The sequence below is a fragment of the Ranitomeya variabilis genome, chromosome 1 (assembly GCF_051348905.1).
Source record: "Ranitomeya variabilis isolate aRanVar5 chromosome 1, aRanVar5.hap1, whole genome shotgun sequence".
Taxonomy (NCBI): Eukaryota; Metazoa; Chordata; class Amphibia; order Anura; family Dendrobatidae; genus Ranitomeya; species Ranitomeya variabilis.
Window position 1 is genome coordinate 512,484,234 of NC_135232.1, and position 17,304 is coordinate 512,501,537.

The window sequence follows — 17,304 nt, forward strand, 5'->3', positions numbered from 1 at the left end:
AAAAAAGACTTTTCTGAAATGGAGCTGCAAACACATGGGGCTTCTAAGATAGCCGATAGACGGTGAATGATGAAGAAGGGAAGGGTTACTGACATCAGAGCTACATCAGAGAGAGGGACAGGAAGAGAAGGTCAAACTTCTAAAGAGAGACAATCTTATTTAATAGCAACAATATAACAACACAATGATAATACAATTCTGTATGTATGATTCCAAAATTATGGGACATGACATTCCCCATCTGAAACCTTTAGATTTCACTATGATCCCATTTTGACGTGATGTCTTCTGATAATGTTCACTGCTGTTCTTGGAATCTGAAGGATAAAAAGAAAAAAACAATCATATGATAATAAACTATAACAGTTGTAAGTCCAAATTCTTAGTTGGTGACCTGAAGTTCATGACAGAGGGAGAATCCAAGTTCAATTGGAAACCCATCTTCAGATTGGGGAAGCCACAACATGCAAACACTTCCACCAACTCAACAATTCAAATGGTGAAAGGTCAAGTTCTACACAGCTGGAGATTTATGGCGATATGCAATGTACTTCATGTGATGCCTTCTCTCCTGAAGCAGTTGGCGATATGTCAGGTGAATAACAATCTCCATGACTGATGACCAGCTTGAGAAGCGTCCGTAATGATGAGGCCTCAGCTTCAACTTCCGTGCCATAGATGTGTGGCATGTAGAGATGGCTAGGCTGATCGTTTTGTTGGACTCTGGTTCCACAGGCTTAAATGCACTGCTGACATCAACAGAACAAAGATCCTTGAGTAGGAAGCTTGGAAGCGACAGCCAGGTGTTGTCACAATGGTTAGATGAGCCATGGGTCCTGGTCCCTTATCATCTGATTTCAGACCAGTGGAGATGTAGTGCCAGTACAGCAGCACAAAGTTCAAGTCCAAGCACAGAGAGAGCAGGTTTTAGGGTTAGGTTGGCCTTACCCAGGATGAATCCACAAGGTACCTTGATGTTGGCTTCTAAGGTCTTCAGGTAGGCTACTGCAGCTATGGCCTCTGTAGATGTGTCAGAGAAAATGTGGACTTCTGATGACAGCTGAAAGGGACCTTAAAGGGGTAGTCCACTACTAGGACAACCCCTTCTTGAACTGAATGTTTGTCTTCCATCAAAGCTACATCAGAAAGAGACAGGGAGAGAGGAAGGACAAACTTCTAAAGAGAGCAAACCTTATTGCATAGCAACGAAACTGCACAATATAACAACACAATGATAATACAATACTGTCTGTATGAGTCCCAAATCATGGGACATGACAAAAATGATTTAACTGAAAGCTGCTTCCACCAAGTTATGACGCTGTCATCAGAACCTGGACTTGTGAGATAAGACAATTCTTCAATTCTCCATTCTTCAGCAGTAAGTTGCAGCACCAGTTTGTTTTTCGTGCTAATGGGAGGTGAATAGTGATGAGCAAGTGTGCTCGTTATTCGAGTTTTCCAAGTATGCTCGAGTGATCTCCGAGTATATTGGGCGTGCTTGTAGATTATGTTTGTGTCTCCGCAGCTGCATGATTTACGGCTGCTAGACAGCCTGAATACATGTGGAAATTACCTGTTTGTTAGGGAATCTCCACATGTATTCAGGCTGTCTGGCAGCCACAAATCATGCAGCTGCGGAGACACAAATGGAGCGCCCCCAGACGCAGGGCCGCGGGGCACTCGGTACCGGGCCTCCCAGTCTCGGTCTTGGGGTTGTCATGGTGGCCTGACCCGGTCAGTGACCCTGCTAAGGGGCGTCCAATTAAAGGTGGTGGTGCGTGGTGCGAGAAAATAACGAAGACACAGGGTTGCAGTCTCTTTACCTCTTTACTGTAGGCTTCAGGATCCGCAATCCGGAGCACTGCTAACAGGGCTGGCTGAGACCGGCCGGTCCGAAGGCACATCCAGAGTTCCCTTCACAGGTGGAAATCAGTGCCTCCCTTCTAGCGCCTGTGTGTTGTAGTACTTCCCTGCTGAGCACCACGGGATAGTCCTCACAACTGTTGTGTCTGCTCTGATGTTCTTCCTCACAACTCTCATTTCTATTCTGATGTTCTTCTTCGTGCCCCAGATGATATGGCTAGGACGCACCAGTATGACGGGTAGGCCTGGAGTTCTTCCGGGACCCTAGTGACGCCCCTCTCCCACAATTGCCCCCTATGTCTGCTTAGGTGATTTAGGTGAGACAGCCAACCTATAATTAACTGTCCTGCCGCTGTTTGAAGTAATGCTTGGAGCCCAATACTTCCTTGGCGTTCCGGCCACCGGCTACGCGCCTCAGTAGGATGTTGCCGATCTCGGGGCACGACTCCTACTGGTATTATCTCCTTTTTTTGCTGTGGTCTCGTTTCTCACTGCTTCACAATAAACCTCACTTCTTGTCCTTTCTTAAGATACCGCTGCAAATCAGTGCAGGCGCGGTTCTGTAACGTTCTGTTCTGTTCGCTAGGCCTCTGTCAGGATCCCACCCCTGACAGGGACCCCCCTGAATCTTCTCAAGCAACCCCTTCTCTCACTAGGTGTTGCCTGGGCAAAACCCAGTCAGCTTCTCTCTCTTTTTAACATATTTATTAATGACCTTGTAGGGGGCATTCAGAGTAGAATTTCAATATTTGCAGATGACACTAAACTCTGCAGGGTAATCAATACAGGGGAGGACAATTTTATATTACAGGCTGATTTATGTAAACTAGAAGCTTGGGCTGATAAATGGCAAATGAGCTTTAATGGGGATAAATGTAAGGTCATGCACTTGGGTAGAAGTAATAAGATGTATAACTATGTGCTTAATTCTAAAACTCTGGGCAAAACCGTCAATGAAAAAGACCTGGGTGTATGGGTGGATGACAAACTCATATTCAGTGGCCAGTGTCAGGCAGCTGCTACAAAGGCAAATAAAATAATGGGATGCATTAAAAGAGGCATAGATGCTCATGAGGAGAACATCATTTTACCTCTATACAAGTCACTAGTGCGACCACACTTAGAATACTGTGCACATTTCTGGTCTCCGGTGTATAAGAAAGACATAGCTGAACTGGAGCGGGTGCAGAGAAGAGCAACCAAGGTTATTAGAGGACTGGGGGGTCTGCCATACCAAGATAGGTTATTACACTTGGGGCTATTTAGTTTGGAAAAACGAAGACTAAGGGGTGATCTTATGTTAATGTATAAATATATGAGGGGACAGTACAAAGACCTTTCTGCTGATCTTTTTAATCATAGACCGGTGACAGGGACAAGGGGGCATCCTCTACGTCTGGAGGAAAGAAGGTTTAAGCATAATAACAGACGCGGATTCTTTACTGTAAGAGCAGTGAGACTATGGAACTCTCTGCCGTATGATGTTGTAATGAGTGACTCATTGCTTCAATTTAAGAGGGGACTGGATACCTTTCTGGAAAAGTATAATATTACAGGGTATATATATTAGATTCCTTGATAAGGCGTTGATCCAGGGAACTAGTCTGATTGCTGTATGTGGGGTCGGGAAGGAATTTTTTTCCCCATGATGGAGCTTACTCTTACCACATGGGGTTTTTTTGCCTTCCCCTGGATCAACATGTTAGGGCATGCTAGGCTATGGGTTGAACTAGATGGACTTAAAGTCTTCCTTCAACCTTAATAACTATGTAACTATGTAACTATGTAACTTTCTATCCAACCCCCAGTTTTACCAGATTGTGAGGAGTGGCCTAATGCATAGTACCCTTAGCTCCCCCTGGAGGCCAGACGGTGAAGTGTATTGGTGCCTGTGATACCTGGTCAGGTGAACTCCTTTGGTGCCATCAGACGTACCATCACTCCCCTTAGTGGCAGAGCGATGTTACTGCAATGACCAGGTCTCTGGGGCGCTGCACTAACATAATCTACGAGCTCGCCCAAGATACTCGGAGAACACCCGAGCATGCTCGGAAAACTCGAGTAACGAGCACACTCACACATCACTAGAGGAGAACCCAGCATGGCCACCTAGATATTCATTAGTATTTTCATTTTTATGTGATACTTACTCTTCATGGGCATCATCATCATCATGTTTGCAGACCTCAGGGCTCTTCAACCACAATCATGTTGTTTCTCATTGCATATTCTATGTAGTGTAGTGTATTGAGTAGGCAAGTTAGGGAAATTCTCACAGCATTATATCTGTTGCGAATAATCGGCATGTTAGTGGGACTTAGATTACATTACCTATTTGAAAGACACACATGATCCATTCGGAATACGAATGTTTTTACACCTCACTACAAAACTTCATCATTTGATGAATCTGCACATATTATTATTATTTATTTATATAGCATCATTGATTCCATGTTGCTGTACATGAGAAGAGGTTACATACAAATTACAGATATCACTTACAGTAAACAAACTAACAATGGCAGACTGATACAGAGGGGCGAGGACCCTGCCCTTGCAGGCTTACATTCTACAGGATGGTGGGGAAGGAGACAATAGGTTGAGGGTTGCAGGCGCTCCGGTGTTGGGGAGGCGGTAGCTCCGGTAGTGGTGAGGAGGCAGTGGGGCCAGTGCAGGCTGTAAGCTTTCCTGACCTGAAGAGATGGGTTTTCAGGTTCCGTCTGAAGGATCCGAATGTGGTTGGTAGTCGGACGTGATGGGGCAAAGAATTCCAGAGGATGGGGGATATTCGGGAGAAGTCTTGGAGGCGGTTGGGTGAGGAGCGAGTAAGTGTGGAGGACAGAAGGAGGTCATGGGAGGGCCGGAGATTGCGTGAGGGAAGATATCGGGAGATTAGTTCAGAGATATATGAAGGAGACAGGTTATGGATGGCCTTGTAGGTCAGTATTAGTAATTTGAACTGGATACGCTGACGGAATGGGAGCCAGTGAAGAGATTTGCAGAGGGGGGAGGTGGAGGAGTAGCGAGGAGAGAGGTGAACTAGTCGGGCAGTAGAGTTAAGGATGAACTGGAGAGGTGCAAGAGTGTTAGCAGGGAGGCCGCAGAAAAGGATGTTGCAGTAGTCGAGGCAGGAGATGACATGCACAAGCATTTTAGTAGATTTCCGCTATGTGCACACGTTGCGGATTGGAGTGCAGAATTTTCTGCACAAAATCTGCATCTCCAGGCAAAAAACGCAGGTGCGGATTTGATGCATATTTTTTGTGTGGATTTTGTGTGGATTTACTGCGGATTTTGTGCGGATTTACTGCATTTTTTACAATGGTTTTCTATAATGGAAGGGTGCAGAAACGCTGCAGATCCGCACAAAAGAAGTGACATGCTCCTTCTTTTGATCCGCAGCGTTTTCCATGCGGAATTTTCTGCACCATTAGCACAGCATTTTTTTTCCTATTGATTTACATTGTACTGTAAATCACTTTTGCAGGTTTGCAGCGTTTCTGCGTGGAAAAAAAACGCTGCGGATCCGCAGTAAATCCACATCATGTGCACATAGCCTGACTGTTGAGGAAAGGATGGATTCTGAAGATAATTCTGAGCTGGAGGCAACAGGAGGTGGAAAGAGCTTGGATGTGAGGTTTGAAGGACAGGGCAGAGTCAAGGGTTACTCCGAGTTAGCGGACTTCCGGTACGGGGGAGAACGTGATGTTGTTATTTGCGATAGATAGGTCAGGTAAGGAAGATCTATCAAATAGAGGAAAGATGATGAGTTCAGATTTGTCCACATTGAGTTTGAGGAAGAGAGAGGAGAAGAAGGAGGATATGGCTGATAGACACTCTGGGGTTCTGGACAGCAGAGAGGTGACGTCTGGGCCCGAGAGGTAGATCCGAGTGTCATCAGCATAAAGGTGGTACTGGAATCCATAAGACATTATGAGTTGTCCCAGGCCAAGTATATAGATTGAGAAGAGTAAGGGTAAGAGTAAGTAAGAGTAAGTAAGAGAACAGAGCCTTGGGGGACTCCAACAGAGAGAGGGTGGGATGCAGAGGTAGTTTGCGAGTGGGAGATGCTGAATGTGCGGTTGGAAAGGCATGAGGAGATCCAGGATAGGGTGAGGTCTTTGATGCCAAAGGAGGAGAGGATCTGTAGTAGGAGGCAGTGGTAACTGTGTCAAAAGCAGAGGACAGGTCTAGAAGGAGGAATATAGAGTATTGTCCGATTTCTTTGGCTGTAAGTAGGTCGTTAGTAATTTTGGTCAGGGCTGTCTCAGTTGAGTGATGGGGGCGGAAACCAGATTGTAGAGCAAGTGAGATGGTCGGTGGGAGGAAAGTTCAGTGTGGACATGCTGCTCCAGGAACTTGGAAGCGAATGGGAGCAGCGATATTGGGCGATAGCTGGACATAGCAGTTGGATCGAGGGTTGGCTTTTTAAGGACAGGCGTGATTGTGGCATGTTTGAAAGCAGAAGGGAAGGTGCCAGAAGTTAGTGATAGGTTGAAGAGGTGGGTTAGGGATGGGATAAGAGTGGCGGTGAGGTTGGGGAGGAGGTGGGATGGGATGGAGTCGAGCGCACAGGTGGTGAGGTCTGATTTGGAGAGGAGACAATTAAGCTCCCCTTCAGTGATGCTGGATAAGGAGGTTATGGGGTTTGGGCATTGGTTTGGTATACAAAGGGGTTGTGGTGGTTGAACAATGAAGACTTGCCTTGTTTGGTCAATCTTATTTTTAAAGTGTGTGGTAAAGTCCTCAGCAGAGATGAGGGAGTTTGGAGGGGGCAGTGGGGGGCGGAGGAGGGAGTATATCAGTATTCTTTGGGTGTGAATTGTTCACGTGTGCTAAGGTGTCCAAAAGTTATACTGTAAATAGCCAGCTTCATGCTGCTGTGAGCAGTATAACTTTTATTGCTTTTGCAACTATTCAGACACCAGCACTGTGCATTAAAGGAAACCTGTCAGCAGGATTGTGCACAGTAACCTACACACAGTGTCAGGTCGGCTCCGTTATACTGATTACAATGATATCTAGGTGATGAAATCCATCTTGTGGTTGTTGTGTAATCTTTATCTTCAGTTTTTTGTTAAAGCTAGTGCTTCGGGGCGGCCTGTGGGGGGGGGGTCTTCATGTGGTGCTCTGCTTAAGTATTCACCAGTATGGCACTTCGGCAAGCTGGAAAAACCCCAAGGCAAATGCCACCTGCAGGTAATTTGACCTTTGAAGTGGTGTATCATTTGTGTGTCGGTGGAGTATAAACGGAGCAAGTGTGCAATTGAATAGGCAGTGCATGTTTACAAATGTGTTTGCATATGTGACTCACCTGCAGTGAAGTGTGCAATTCTCCAATGTGCCTGAAATCGGCTGGGAAAGGAGTTTGGCAATCTGGCAAGCCCCTAAGACAAATGTTAGGATTTGTTTGTGATGTCTGTAAGCAGCTTTGTGGTAGTGTGGTGCCACCTGCAGATCATTTTTCCTTACTGCAGGTTTAGGAAAATTAAAGTTTAAACTTTATTTTGTGATCACATCATGGATGTGTGGTCTGTTTGGCTATTTTCTTGCTGAAAGGGGCAAGTTTACCTTTCAAATGGTGTATAATTTGTGTGTGGGTGCAATATGAATGGAGATACAAAGTTGTTAGGGCTGGCGGAACGCACCGAATAAATATAATGATAGTAATAAGGTGCGTTCGCAGCCCGGGGTCCACCGTGCAGAGATGGAACCTGCTGCTAGGTAATGGCGGCACTATATGGTGGTACTGCGCCAGAATAAACATGGGTTCCATCACCTGGTATGAACTGATTCGAACTCTGTTGCTTCACAGAGTCGCAGGGAAACAAAGGAAACGCTGTGCCCTGTTAGCAGTCACAGGGTGCAGCACATGGATGCTAGTTGGATCCATGAAATTCACCCCCACTATGCTGGTGATTGATCTCGCTCTGACCCTCGGTGGCTTTTGAGCCCAGCGCCTGAGGATGCCCTGTGTCAGATGCTGAGATCAAGCGGGAGTTCCCACCCTACACTAACCGGTTGTCAGGACTAATTAAAGATTAGACGCAGTAATTCGTGTCTAGTGCTGTATGGCACAATCTGGCGCTAGGTAGCTCAATCACCCAAGTCCTTTCAACAACACTAGGGATGGGAATGATTAAGGAGCTTTCACCAGTTTTAGTCATACATCCACACACATGATTTCAGATTTATACCAGCGCATGGCCGAGCGGCCATGCAAACCTTTTATAGCTGTAGCCTTCCAGGACCTTCCTAGTGATCCAATCGGATACGCTACAGGACCTGAGCATGTGACCCCCATGGGCCTGCTCAGTAGAAGAAAAGCAGGACTTAGTCCCTGGAACGTCTGCTCGCCGCTGATCAATGCTGGTTACAAAGGCTGAGCTTGGAAAGGCAGCTGTAACCAAACGCACAGTATCTGAGCCAGACGCTGGAACCGATGTCTCTGCTGAGCAGGCTTCACTGCTGCTGGAGGAGAATGGGAGACTGCAGCGGACATGGTTCGAGATTTCCCCTGTGCAGCGGTGGGAACTCGACACCTAACACAAAGTAATCACCGAAAAAGAGTGCTTAGAAATAATATATAAGAATTCAATATATAAAATCAGAGGCAGGTCAGTGAGGGATCAGTGATCTGTCAGAAGCCATACTGATGAATACTTAAGCAGAGCATCATATAAAGACCCCCACACAGGCCGCCCCGGGGCATGAGCATATCATTAACTCAAAACTGAAAATAAAGATCAAACAACAACCACGAGATGGATTTCATCAACCAAGGTTTCATTGTAATCAGTATAACGGCGCCGACCTGATATTGTCTGTAGGTTACTGTGCACAATCCTGCTGAAAGGTTCTCTTTAACAGACAATTTGTGTTCGGTTAACTAAAGGCACATTCACACATCAGTTTTTCTCATCCATGTGCTGTCCATCTTTAAAACAGATAGTACATGGACCCAATTAATTAATTCTGGCATTGTGCACACCAGTCTTAATACAGGCACTCCTGGAATAATATGTACCTGATTCTTTAAAGGGGTTTTCCTACTAACAAAGTATACTTTAATCACTAGATCTTTGAATGAGATAAATGGCAGCTACTACTGATGAGATTCTGTGTAGATAGAAGGGAGAGAATGGTGGAGCTCTGCTTCTAGCTCCTACATAGAATTGTGTCCATAAAAGCATCCATAGTAACTGCCACCTATCTCAGTAATGGGAAAGTCTTCACTGAATACAGATTTTACCTCAGAATTGAGAATTTTCATAATGACCGATCAGTTCTGGCAGAGAAAGAAGCAAATCTCTCCGATTAGATATATTATAAATTTGCTTATTTTCATGTGTACAATTGAATTATTAAATAAAACTTAAAATAATTTTGCTTTGAACATTTCCCTGCAGATTTAAAAACAGGCAGAGAAATGTTTTACCTCACAGAAAGCAGCAGCTGCGAGATCCCATGCTGTAATGTCTGTATACTCTTTTGCTTTCCCCCCTGCCCAGGAGATGTGGTATGTTCAGATCTTGTTCCTGGATGGTTGGACACAGCCATTCCACAGTACATAGAGGGGCACATTTATAATATTATCTCAGCACAGAAACAATTTTTAACACATCTAATTGTGGGACTTATTATTATTCCAAGATATATTGATTAAAATTAACTTTGTTGGTGGGAAAACCCCTTTAAGCCTAGGACTACAAGGCAGCTTTGGCCATGACAGCCATCACATGTCCGAAGTTCACTCAGTGCTGGTGCTACATCACATTCACTTAAACAGCAGCACCAAGTGAACTTTAGTCATGCGAAGGGTGTCACAGCCAAAGCCATCATTTAGCTCTGCTCTAAGGGCACAGGCCTGTATTTCTTGTGCAAGGTTCATATTGCAGAGCACAGACTGACCCAGCACCTCTCCTCACCTGAGCGTGATGTATTTCTAAGCAGCTGTCACGCTCAGGTCATGAGAGCAGATGGTCAGTCTGAGGATTGCGATGTGATCCTCGCACGAGAAATACGGCCTTCCATCTGACTCTGCACCCATCTCTCAGTGAATTAGGTACATCTTACAAATGCTGTATGTCTTTACCAAAATTGTGCATGTAGAAAAGCCGCGGAGACATCATCACGTGTTTCTCAACGCCAGCAATGAATAGCCAGGTCTTTCACCGGGAAGGAACAACCACGGGAAGGGCAGCATCCAATAAAGGAAAACCACCTATGCCAAAACATGGTATCCATCCACAGACAGCTGTTTCGGGGTATTTGCCCCTCAACCGTGTGGAGTAGGAAACTGGCTATTAGGAGCAGTGCCTCTCCCCGAGGTCATTCACCCTTATGTTTACCAAAATTGTTGCTCCCCTGACTGAAATACTAATTTATGTCACTAACAGCATCCATTTTGATGAATTTGCCAGGCAGACCTCTCCACTTCCGCCCCACCCAAGTTCTGCCAATTTTGGCAGAGTTTCTAGGGCTAAAAATGCCCACAGTGTTTTATATTATTTTTCACACATCTGTTTTCTTAACAGATGCCGGAGTTTGTTCAGTAAATTTGGTACATAACCATTTTGTCATTTCATTTTGTGGATGAGAATTTAGGTCTATGGAGATTTGTTAAAAATGGAGTGGAAATGGAAGATATCTGTTTTACATCCATTAATAGCGGATTCATTATTAAGTGACAATGTAAAAAGTTTACCTTGTCCAGTTGAATGGATGAGGAAAAAACAGATGCAAACGAGGAGAAACTAATGTGTGTATGTGTTGTATCCTACAACAGGGAGATGAGCCAGGGCACATGGAGAACAGTCTGCTGGTTCTCTCTGGTTTCTTCCCTCTTGTCTCAGATTGATTGACACGCCTTTCTTTTTTAAGTACATGGATGCACCTGTCTATAAAGCCAAACCTCTGGGCAGACACTTCTTCCCCTGGCCAGTTCAGTTTTTTAAATTTGTTTTCTCTGAAATGCCAGTGTCAGAGTAAGGGCTCCTACTCACTTGCGCGAGACTCGGATGAGTCTCGCACTTCAATACCCGGCACTGCACCTGGCACAGAGGAGAGGAGCGTGCGGCTGCATGTATTACTATGCGGCCGCACGTCCCGATCTGAGTGGCAGCAGCAGCGCCAGGTATTAACATGCGAGACTCATCCGAGTCTCTCGCAAGTGAGTAGGAGCCCTAAGGGAGCAGTCAGATGGCCGTAATGCTCGTGTGCGTATCGCATCTCAAACTGGCCGTCAGCAATCGTCAAACTGGCCACCAGGGCTCCTGACCAGAGTAGGTCAGGAGGGCTGACGGCCAGTCCAAGGAATACAATACGATCCACACGTGAGTATTACAGCCACCTGTCCGCACCCTAAAACAGAGTTGTCAGAAGGGTGCCTTCATGCATCTCCATAGCTTACTTTTCATGTGAATCATTGTCACATTTCATTCACACCAGGACATTATTATGAACCTAACTTACTGAACAGGGGTACATTATAAGGGTGTGTGCACACTTTAAGTATTTGCTGCATTTTTGTCACATAATTTTGCTACAAAAACTGAAGGATTTCATAGTGCCAATAAAGTGAGTAAGATTTCTGAAATGGCATGCTCATGTTGCTTATTTTTTCTTGCAGATTTTTGAAGCCATATGAAATCTGCAGCTTATCATTTTTTCAGCATTTTTTCAGTGTTTTTCACCCATTCTAGTATATGATGAAAAAAATGAAATAAAAAAGCATGAAAAAGCTACTAAACAATGCAGCAAAAAGCATGCATATTTTACAGTGCGGTTTCCCTGCCAAGAGACATACGGTATATTAATGCAAAATATGCAGCAAATATTAAGGCCACGTTCACAGGTTCAATATTTGGTGATTTTTTTTTTCACCTCAGTATTTGTAAGCCAAAACCAGAAGAGCAACAGTCAGAGGAAAAGTATAATGAAAACACATCACCACTTCTGTATTTATCACCCACTCCTGGTTTTGGTTTACAAATACTGAAATAAACTACTGGCCAAATACTCAATGTGAGCACGTGGCATAAGAGTCATAACCAGAGGTTTACCATGCAGCCGAAACTCTGCCCACCCCTGGCACCCAATTGTGAAAAAAAAATTATGCAACCATTGGATAGCCCAGTGAGTGATTTTATCGGTCGAGTTACAGCCGCAGTCCAAATGAATACATTGAGTTGGATGTAACTTTGTGGATTGCAGCTATAACTCAGTAGTAGTGTTGAGCATTCCGATGCTGCAAGTATCGGGTATCGGCCGATACTTGCTGTATCGGAATTCCGATACCGGGATTCCGATACTCTTGTGGTATCGGGTATCGGGTATCGGAACAACATTAATGTTAAAATGTGTAAAATAGAGAATTAAAATAAAAAATATCGCTATACTCACCTGTCCGACGCAGCCGGGACCTCAGCGCAGGAACCGGCAGCGTTGTTTGTTTAAAATTCCCACTTTTACATGGTTACGCGAAGTCCCGGCTTGTGATTGGTCAGGGCGGCCATGTTGCCGGGCCGCGGACCAATCACAGCAAGCCGTGACGAAAATACGTCACGGCTTGCTGTGATTGGTCCGCGTCCCGGCAACATGGCCGCCATTAACCAATCACAAGCCGTGACGTCACGGGAGGCTGGAAACGCGCTCATTTTAAAAAGGGCGCGTGTCCAGCCTCCCGTGACGTCACGGCTTGTGATTGGTTGCGTTGCGGTCAACCAATCACAAGCCGGGAGGCTGGACACGCGCCCATTTCAAAATGAGCGCGTCCAGCCTCCCGGCTTGTGATTGGTTGATCGCGGCGCAACCAATCACAAGCCGTGACGTCACGGGAGGCTGGACACGCGCCCATTTTAAAATGAGCGCGTGTCCAGCCTCCCGTGACGTCCCGGCTTGTGATTGGTCAGGGCGGCCATATTGCCGGGACGCGGACCAATCACAGCAAGCCGTGACGTAATTTCGTCACGGCTTGCTGTGATTGGTCCGCGTCCCGGCAACATGGCCGACCTGACCAATCACAAGCCGGGAATTCACGTAACCAAGTAATAGCGCGATTTTTAAACAAACAACGCTGCCGGTTCCCTCGCTGAAGTCCCGGCTGCGTCGGACAGGTGAGTATAGCGATATTTTTTATTTTAATTCTTTCTTTTACACATTTATATGGTTCCCAGGGCCTGAAGGAGAGTTTCCTCTCCTTCAGACCCTGGGAACCATCAGGGATACCGTCCGATACTTGAGTCCCATTGACTTGTATTGGTATCGGGTATCGGTATCGGATTGGATCCGATATTTTGCCGGTATCGGCCGATACTTTCCGATACCGATACTTTCAAGTATCGGACGGTATCGCTCAACACTACTCAGTAGTTAAAATCAGTTGCACTGCAAAACATCACAGGATAAGGCTACTTTCACACTAGCGTCGGGAAAGACCCGTCGCTGTGCGTCGGGCCGACGTTCCCGACGCTAGCGTGGTCTCCGTCGCACAACGGGGGCAGCGGATGCACTTTTCCCACACATCCGCTGCCCCATTGTGAGGTGCGGGGAAGTGCGGGGAGGTGGGGGCGGAGTTCCGGCCGCGCATGCGCGGTCGGAAAAAGCGGACCGTCGGGAGCAAAAAACGTTACATGTAACTTTTTTTCTCCCGACGGTCCGCTACCACACGCCCAAGCGTCGCAAAATGGACGCGACGTTTGGCAATGCGTCGCAAATGCGTCGCTAATGTTAGTCTATGACGAAAAAACGTATCCAGCAAGAACTTTTGCTGGATGCGTATTTTCGGCAAAACGACGCATTTGCGACGTATTGCAGTTAACGCTAGTGTGAAAGTAGCCTTAGATGAAAAGGTACACCTGAATGAATGTGGCTGAAAGCAGAAGTGGCCAGGAGCCGCTCAGGTGTTTAATTTGCAAGTTGAAGAGTCACTTGTATTTTCAAGTGAAACAACTTCCCCTACAAAATGATGTTATTGCTTCTGTATCACAATACATTTGCTGATGACTGCAGTCCAACCACTCGGTATGTTTCAGCTTACAGGTTCACTTTAAGGTTGAATTCACTCATGACATATTATGTTGTAGACATATTATGTTGTAGAAATGTGTGACTTTAAGGGTATGTTTCCACGTTCAGGAAACGCTGCTTGTTTGACGCTGTGCAGCGCTGCAGCGTCAAACAAGCAGCGTCCAGATGTTCCAGCATAGTGGAGGGGATTTTATGAAATCCCGTCTCCACTATGCGTGGAAACCCGCACGCGGCGGCCCTGCGACTACGGACATGCTGCGCGTCTTTTCAGATCGCAGCAAGCCCGTACACCTTGCGGGGACGCAGCGTCCCCGCAAGGCATATCACAGGGCCCTATGGGAGAGAGCGATCATCCCGGATGTGAAGAGTTAACACATCCGGCATGATCGCGTCCCAGAAAGGGGGCGGGGCTTAGCGCCGAGCGGCTTCGCCGCTGCGGCGATACCGCCGGCCATCCTGAACGTGGAGACATAGCCTAATTCGCAGCAATCACATTAATTTCTGGAAAATTGATTTAGGCCTCTTTCACACTTACGTCAACCGTGTGTCCATTTTTTATCAGTAGCATGGGCTGTAATACATCACGCACAGGTGCACACTGATGGTACAGTTCATGCTGTTCCTAGGTGCCGGGTGCTGAAGACAACTCTCATCTCTGATGCATGGTTTCCTAAAAAAAAAAATGGTGTGGACTTCTATCTATTTTATAACCAGCAGAGGGAAAGCCAACAGCTGGGGACTGATATTAATAATCTGGGACAGGGGCCAATATCCCAAAAGGTTCCCAGGCTATTATAAACAGCTCACAACTGTTTATAGAGTTAAGAAATATCTCACGGTGCTAGCATCATTTTTCATTCCGGGGTTCCCTGTAAACTAACCAGTAAAGGTTAAGCAAGCAGCTGTGAGCTGTTATTAGTAGCCTGGGAATCTTTTGGGATATTGGCTCCTTTCCCAGATTATTAACATCAGCCCCCCATTGGTTGGCTTTTCTTCTACTGGTCATGGAAATTACGCCGGAGCGCACTGCATTTTTTTATTTGATCATTTATTTTACACACGATGTACACAGCGGGGGCTGAATAAAACTCTCAGCATTGTTCCTGGTCACGCTGATCTCAGGGAGACCAGCTGACAATGATGAGAGCTGCCTTCAGCACCCGGCGCTTGGGAACAGTGTGAACTGAACAGCTTTTCCCAGGAGCTGGTACATGTGACACTGATGCGGCACACATATGCCACACATGTGTAACACATGGATAGCTCCGGTACTGTTTTTTACAGTACCAGAAATATCAGGACGTGTGAAAAAGCCCTTAGATGAATGGACATTCACAGAAATGTCTGCAACGAAATCTGCCAACTATGAAAGCACCCTTAAATGTATTTTCTGTGTCAGGTAGAAAATTGAACAGTGAGTCTAATATGGAGAATACTTTCAGTGTTGGTTTCTACTCTGTTCCACAGTAACTGTCACTTGACTGTTACTATGCGATTTCCAAATTTGCAGCCATGTGCTGACCACTTCCTCTTCTGCTTGTCTCAATTATGCATTGAGAATTAGAATTTGTCGCCTGTTTCAAGGTAAACTATCAAGATTTTCCTGTACTCTGATTAGAGTAAATAATAAAAGGTAATAAAAGGTGGTTAAATGATAAAATGTAAATATTGAGCAACACGGTAAATTTCACACTTATTGACTATATAGTCAATGCCAATCGATAATGATCAAGAACAAGAAATGGTTTCCATTTTTTAGTCAATGCCAATCAATAATGATCAAGAACAAGGAGAAATGGTTTCCATTTTAAGAATAAAGGAAGTGAGGATAAATGCTTTGGTAAAATTTTGAGGATAAATAGACATTGGAGGTCCTTATCTTGCCTATAGGACTCTAAACAGGTCTACTTACAAACCTTTGCCCTGTCGGGTCAGCTCACAAAGGACATAGGAGGGAAAGCAGCTGAAAATGGAAATGAAAACCAAACCAAATATATATTATAGAACTAATAATACACTTAAACAATCCAGTATATGAATAATATTTGTCTATTAAATATGAAACAACAGGTATTAATGCTTTACTGACAACCAAAACAGGACTTTAGGTCAATTTCTAGAATCTTTTAAAAGAAATAACCAAAATTTTCCCACTTTTGTACATAAACTTTTTGCTTTAAAGTCATCTACTTAGAAAAGGGTTGACCTAGGGCTACTTCACATTACTATATAGTAATATAGTACCATATTTGCCTGTCACTAATACGCCCACAAGTCCCAGTATAGCAGGTCTGGTGATCCTACAGCCTTATTGGCATATGTGAAGCTCTCACTTTGGGTCATGAAGTTGGGCTGGCACTGTCAGGCATAATACAGATGAGGAAATATGGCAGCTATATGTTTTTGGAGTATAATAACAACTACTTCGCTCCCATCAGCTATCTCATTTGCCTTGATCAGCAGACCCGATCACTCTGATAGTAAGAAAATACCCATTGTTTACCCTCCTAAATAACAGGACTCCATATTTTCCTTAGCAGGAACATGTTCAAGGTCTTAAATAGCTCAGCTGTCAGCAACTGCTTTCACATTACATGGACCCATTGGAGGGGATGAGGGAACTTTTTGCAAGGAAGAAAGTTCCTGGATGGTTACAGCATGCGGTTTAGCCTACCATCCATGTGCTTAAGCATGTCCCTTACATGCCACATGCCTGCGGCATGCATGTGAGGGGTAGAGTAAATGTACCTTTGCCCATTTTGCTCATGGCTCATGCCAAAGACGTGACGGGGAGAATTCATTATTAAACGCATGCAGATAGCATGGTCAAATCTAAAGGCTTAGTCCAATGTGACAAGGATTTGAAATCTAATGCATTTTTGTTATGCATTTTGTTTGATAGATGCGCATGTCAGTTTTTATGCTTTCTTTTGTTAATTGATAATAAGTGTTTTTTTTTAAATCTGCCTGTTTTAGGACCAAAGTGTACTAATTATATTTTTTTCATTTCTGTCACAAGCTGAAATGTCAATGATCATATTTATATACAGTATTTAAGTGGAATTGTTCACTTAAATTATAATCTTCAGCAGGGTTAAAAATGATGAACACATGAGAACTATATAATTAAAGGGGTTTTCATATCATGTTCAGGCCTGAATGCATTTGATTTAAACATAATAACTGTGTTCACCTTCCCCAGGTCCGCCGGCGAGTCTCGGTCGCTGATCCCGGCGCCTATCATAGGCTGTGGCACTGACGTTATTGCATATCGTTTAAAGGCTCTAAAATAGTCTAGATGTTCAGATGCAAACTTAATTTTCCTCTTGATGGACTTTCTGGACAGGAAAGGTTTTCTCTAGACACACTTCCCTTATACTTGTACATTTAATTTGTGCAGTCTCT

General features: G+C 44.9%; 1 protein-coding gene across 2 annotated transcripts in view; it reads left to right on the top strand.

Moving 5' to 3' along the window:
- Positions 1-17,304, top strand: part of KCNN1 (potassium calcium-activated channel subfamily N member 1) — a 197,991-nt gene that overhangs the window by 142,972 nt on the left and 37,715 nt on the right. The window lies entirely within an intron of this gene.